The sequence below is a fragment of the Lupinus angustifolius genome, chromosome LG10 (assembly GCF_001865875.1).
Source record: "Lupinus angustifolius cultivar Tanjil chromosome LG10, LupAngTanjil_v1.0, whole genome shotgun sequence".
NCBI classification, from domain to species: domain Eukaryota; kingdom Viridiplantae; phylum Streptophyta; class Magnoliopsida; order Fabales; family Fabaceae; genus Lupinus; species Lupinus angustifolius.
Window position 1 is genome coordinate 7178382 of NC_032018.1, and position 6865 is coordinate 7185246.

Below are 6865 nucleotides of genomic sequence, written 5' to 3' on the forward strand. Positions count from 1 at the left end.
TATTCTCTGTCCAAACTTATAATAATAACACATATCACCTTTGCACACCAGAAGCTCGTATTTCTAATAGGCTAACACATAACTTCCTATAACTTCTTCTTGTAAATGTGGTTGCAACAATTAAATATGATATTAAAGATATATTAGCAGTTGAGTTACGATCATATAGCTTTCTAGTAAGACATTTTGTGACACTGTCAAAAAATGTATGAGCAAATCAACCACATTGTTCTCGGGATAAAACAACCTAGTATTCTGTTTTGATTTTTTATTGTACTGTAAGAACCGATCTCAAATGCACCTACAATTTGACTATCATTGTCATTTCTCAAAATACTCATACTATGACTACTAGAGCCAATTCTCGAATTTCCAAATTTCCCACAATATACTACTAGTGATACTTCTCAAAATTCCCCCAATTTAATTGCATGGGCCAATTCTAGTATCATGAAAAGAAAGAGGGAGAATGGAGGCGGAAATGCTTCAACAGAGAGTGAGAGAAGAATAATTGAGGAAATGTTATCAGTTGGTACGAATATTCTGAATGGGTGACATCACTATTTTTAGGTGAAGAACCCTAACGGCCATGTTGACCCAACATACCAAAATAAATCTCATCCCAAACAGCGAGAGGATGTAGTGGTCATGATGAAGCCGACGATCACATGACCAAGTCTTACTCCACTCATCCTTCCAAGTTGAAACCATGTGTTGACTTGGTCAACACATCCAAAGAAATAATAAAAAATGTTGAGTCCAAGCCCAAACACGAGCCAGTCGGACGATAGTGGTGGAGGAGGTGGTGGTGATGGTATGTGCGAGAGTTTTGATTGTGTTTGTCACCCTCCACCACAAAACTCATTGTACTCCTTGGGCACACCTCTTATAGTATACTAAAGGCTTATAAATAATTTACAACTAACTCCTCCATCGTATGTGGGACTTGGATTCACACCCAAATATCCTCATTGATGTATCATTTATTCCAACAATCCCTACTTGAAATTAAAAGTCGATTTTCGAGAATTTTTGTGGTTTCTATAAAGTTGTGCATAAACAAAGATGACATACGACTTGAACCTTTGCATAGTTAGAAAGATTCAAGTTTTACTAGAATGACTCGTAGTCTTGAACTCTATCTTCGAGATCAAACCACACACAACATTTTCAAAGGTTATTCTATAAAGCTCATGCATTAACGGTCATGTGCGTGTATCCCAGTATAGTGAGCACTCTAGAAATTTATGCTCCTAAGTATCATAGGAAGCGACCACCTCTTCCACATGCACACAAGTGAGTCTATCAAGAGTACTCATGTAGTTTAAATACTTCATTATGAATGGAGTATAGATCTCATTAGGAGGTTAACTCGACCTCTCATCTACATCAGGAATCATGCTTCTCATCATTTTATAGAATATTCATTCTTATATCACTTCACAACTTGTTATTACTCATTTGACCTATTTCTTGGGATCTCCAGTTAGTTAGGTCGGGTTATTATCATGAGTGATCCTCCTCATTCTAAAGGTAATAGTCCTATATTCTTATAAGTATTATGAACTTTCTCTCTAGCTAATTCTTTCGTCAAAGAAACTGCTAAGTTAATATTAGTTCGTACATGATCCACTCTAATAGTTGCTATTGAGAGTAACTCTCTAATAGTGTTGTGCTTACAACATATTTAACATTTCTTATATTATAAAAATGATTCTCAATCTTTGCAATAATTGGGGTACTATCATAATGGATCAATACAATTTGTATTAGTTTTTCTCATAGGGGAATCTCTGCAAGAAAGCTTCGCAACCAACTTATTTTTTCACTAGTTGTTGCTAGTGCTATCTTACCAGCTTTCATAGTAGACTAAACCAAAATAGTTTGTTTATTTGGCTTCCAAGAAATAGTCCCACCGACTATTCTAAATATATTGCCACTAATTGCTTTAGAATCATCTGAAAGAATGTTGCAATCAACATTATTGAATTCATATAAGACAGTTAGAAACCTTTGATAGTGTAATCCCACAACATAAGCAATATTGGGTGTAGTGCAATTAGTGTCATACTGAAGGCTGCCAATGATACTAGCATATTTACTTTGTCGTACAACTTCACCTTTATTCCTAAACAGATTTACAATTGGATTAAATGGTGTGCTGGCAGGATTACTATCAAACTATTTATGTCTTTAAGATCTTCTCCACATAATGAGTGTAATCCAAAAAAATCCTTTTGTTTACCTTATAATTTTTACACCAAGGATTACATTTGCCTCTCCAAGATTTTTCATATCAAAGTTATTACATAAAAATGATTTCACATTGTTCATAACATGAATGTTGTAACCAAATATGAGTAGGTCGTCTACATAGAGACATGCAATAGTGCAACTGTCGTTTTCTGGCTTGCAAAAAACATATGTGTTACTTTCATCAACCTTAAACCTATTTGAGACAATTAAATTGTTAAACTTTATATGTCATTGTTTAGGTGATTTCTTAAGACCATACAGATACTTATCTAACTTGTAGACCTTATTTTCTTGCTCATGGATTACAAAACATTCAGATTGTTCAATATAGATTTTTTATTGTATATAACCATTTAAAAAAATCAATCTTAACATTCATTTGATGTACTACTAAATCATGTATCACAATGGTGATATTAGTACGCTAATGAATGTTATTCTAGTCACAAGTGAAAAGGTGTCGACGAAATCTACATTATCCTTTTGCCTAAAACCCCTGGCTACAATGTGGGCCTTGTATTTGTCTATTGTGTCATCGGATTTCAGTTTACTTTTCAGTACTCACTTACAACCAATCGGTTTGCAACCAAGAGGTAAGTCAGCATCCAAAGAAGTCGAAGTTTCTTGGAGATTGGATGGATCTTCTTTTAATGTATAGACTATATAATCAGGCCCCTATGAATTTGAAAATATTGTTCTCTTACTTCTTCTAAGTTCTATTTTTAACCCTTTATTTTTATCATTGTTCCTAATCACATATATGCGACTAGTTGAAGCACCCCTACTATTTCTCAATTTCAAAAGGGAGTTATTTTCATTGAAGTTAACATCGTGAAACTCATCTATCATTTTTGCATTAAGGTTATAAAACATGTACGCCTTGTTGTTTACAACATACCTAAAGAATACACATTCGTAGTTCTATTTGCAATTTTAATTCTCTTGGGATATAGGATCCAAACATAAGCCAGACAAGGTCAAGTTCTCAAATAAGACAAATTTGGTTGTCTATTCTTAAATATCTCATATAGGAAAGTTTTGCTTAGTTTAGGGGATTCTATTTAACACATAACAAACATTTAATAATATTTCACCCACCAAGAGGTGTTACACCAGAACTTAGCATTATAGCTACAACTAATAAAGTTAATGTATGTTTTTCTTTCAGCTTTACCATTCATTTCAGTTAAATAAGTTAAATAAGGTGTGGTTGTTTCATGAATAATATCATTCAATTTATAAAAATCTTTGAACAGGCTAGAGTTATACTTAATGCTTCTCTCGCTTATGAGTTTATTTATTTTCTTATTATGTTGATTTTCAATTTCAGCCATATATAACTTAAACATGTCAAGTGTTTTACTTTTATTTTTCATAAGATATTCACAAGTATAATCAGAACAATAATCAATAAATTTGATAAAATGGCATTATCCATTTCTAGTTAACATCACATGTAATTGACATATACTAGAGTATATCAAATTCAAAGGCTCAAATTTTCGCACTACTGATTTATATTGTTTTTTAGTTATTTTAGCTTGACTATAACATTCACAATTTTCAAAATTATTTAGAGATAACTTTAGAATTAAACTTAAGATACTCAAGTTTAAAATTGAACATTTGTTAATACAACAAATTCTAGAATGTCAACAACATTATCTTGTCATCAATATTTATGTATATTTTGAACATAACACGACCATAGCAGATATGACGAGAGACGTCAGGGTCTACCCATCACTCATTCGATCCTCCAACCACGTTAACCTCATATCACACCACCACAAATGACTCATCAATCATGTTGGCTTGTGGAGAATCATTTGTTGGTTTATTCATGCACTTGCGAGCTATAGGAACTAACTTATCAAATTTAAAGCAAATAAATGTTAGGTATCAGTGGCTAAAATACACCTAGAAGGGGGGTTGAATAGGTGTAGCGGTTAGAGTATCCACTTTTCCGAAAACAACAAATAATGCTGAAATAACCCCAGATTAATCGATTAACAGAGAAGAAATAATCGATTAACGCAATCCACTTAATCGATTAAAATAGCTCAGATTATACAAATAGATTCGGTTTCTTGCACGACAATCAATCGAGATTGAAACAAATATACAGAGCTATAAGATATATCAGAGTTACAACAATACAGTATAGAAACATAATATTACAATTAAAACAACTATACAAAGTAATCGATTAAAGCAATAAAGAGAGAGAGGGAAAGAAAAAGCCTGCAACAAGGTTTTTATCCTGGTTCGTTTGCGTGTCCACTTGCAAACTACATTCAGGCCTCCCGGCTGATCTGAGAGATTTTTCTTCACTATAATCGAAATAACGTTTTACAAGCAATTCTTCCAATTACAACACTTAGACTCTTTCTTGAAACTAAAGAACCTTATCCCTTGGTTTGACTCCCTTCCTACCGCCCAAGAAAACCTTTCTTGCGGTGTAGCCCCAACCAAGAACCTATTCTTTCTATCAAGATCTAAGCTAATGAAGATACAACACAATCTCGTTGGTGGTAAGACACCTTGAGATTCCCAAAGTTACAACACTTTTTACAACAAAAACATAGAGTAATCTAAAGCAATTACAATGCTCAAATTAAACAATTAAGACCTTACTCTACAACTCTAACACAAGTCTCATATAACATGATAATGCATTAGTTAAAAACAGATTTTACAGAATACAAAATCTTCACAAAAACATCAATGAATGCATGAACATGTGACATGAAATAATGAGAAATTAAACATGAAATGCCTCTCAATCCTAAAGCATAGAATATTCTCTTTTCTAATCTCACAAATGCAATGTCATATAGATGCAACAATTAACACGAAATATGCTCTAACTCTCTAAAAAATGCAACATGCAAGTTATGACTACAGTTCTGAAAACGTAGTTTATAAAGAATCACTTCAGCAGCCCAGATAATCGATTAAAACCTTGGTTAATCGATTAACGCGGTTTAAAAACATAACTGATTCTGTTTTTCAAGTTTTCAGTTTCAAAAACTTATGTTAATCGATTAAATCATGCCTTAATCGATTAACAACATATTTCTAAGTGTCTCAAAACTAAAATGATTTAAAGTTTTATGCATATGAGACATGTATTGAGTTTACCTAAGCCTTAGACTCAACCTAAACTAATTACTAGTCTAAGTCTAATACCAATCTTGAGACTTAAGCACGTTGATTTGTTGATGATCTTCAAGCTCTTATAAACACAAGTTGTCCTCATCAAAACTAACACACATAGTGAGAAAGCTTTCCAAAGTGCTCCTCTTGACATGCGCACTTTCAATAAAGACATTGCCATAGTCATTCTTAGCGGTTGATTTAGCATATTAGACATTTTGGGGGTTCTAATTCTGGTTGTGGTTAGTGTTCTTGGTCTTATTCCCATTGCGATTCTCATTCTTAAAATTATTGCCCGCAACCTTTAGAACCACATCTACGAATTTCTTCTTAGTGTTGTTATTGGAGACAATGAAAACCTCATCTCTCAGATTTTTTCTACGAGTCTGCTCCTCATTTCGCATATAAATGATCAAATATTCCAAAGAGAATTCTTTCGTCTTATGCTTGAGAAGGTTTCTGAAATCCTTCCAGTCAGGAAACAGTTTGTCAATAATGACTGCCATTTGGAATTGCTCATTCAGGGGCATACCCTCAAATATTATTTCATGAGAAATTCTCTATATTTCACGAGACTAGGACTCTATTAATTTATCATTAGTCATTTGCTACTTGAGATAGTTGCTAACAACATATTTTTTAGTCTCAACCTTCTCAATATCATACTTTTTTCAAGTGCATGCTAAATAATTTGGCAGACTTGTATAAGCTATAGTAACATAGAGATCATTAGAGAGCTCATTCAATATGAAATTCTTATATAAGTAATCATTTTCATTCTATAGAGTTATCTCAATGGTTAGTTTATCATTCTCTTATTTTTCTATTTTTTCTGGCACCACTAGGACATCAATATTCAGAACATGGACAACTTTTCTCATGGTGAGAAATTTTTTATCTTATGTCTCCATTGTCTGAAATTCGCCCCATCAAAGCGAAATGGTTTGTTAATATCAAAGTTATTGGATCCAGTAATATTCTCTACGAATGTCATTGCAATAGGAAACGTCTTAATTTTGTTGACTTGTAACAATTCAAAATGACACCAAAGAAATATTATTGGCGGAGTGATGATCAGTTCATTCTCTTTAAGATGTTTTTTGCCACTATCCAAAATGTGCAAGCAGACTATCCACCACGCCTTCCACATGATAACACATCCAATTTCTTTGTTTTCAAATTCTTAGTGCACTCTAAGAAATGATCTTAAATACACTCACAATTTGACTATTAGTGTCAATTCTCGAAATACTTATAATATGGTTACCAATGTCAATTCTCGAATTTAACACAATTTGGCTACTAGTTTCAGTTCTTGAAATGCCCACAATTTGGTTGCATGTGCCAATTCTAGTACCACAGAAAGAAATAGGGGTAAGGGAGCCGAAAATGCTTTGTAGAGAGAGATAAGAAAAGTTAAGGAAATTCTCTCAAATGGTACAAATTTTCT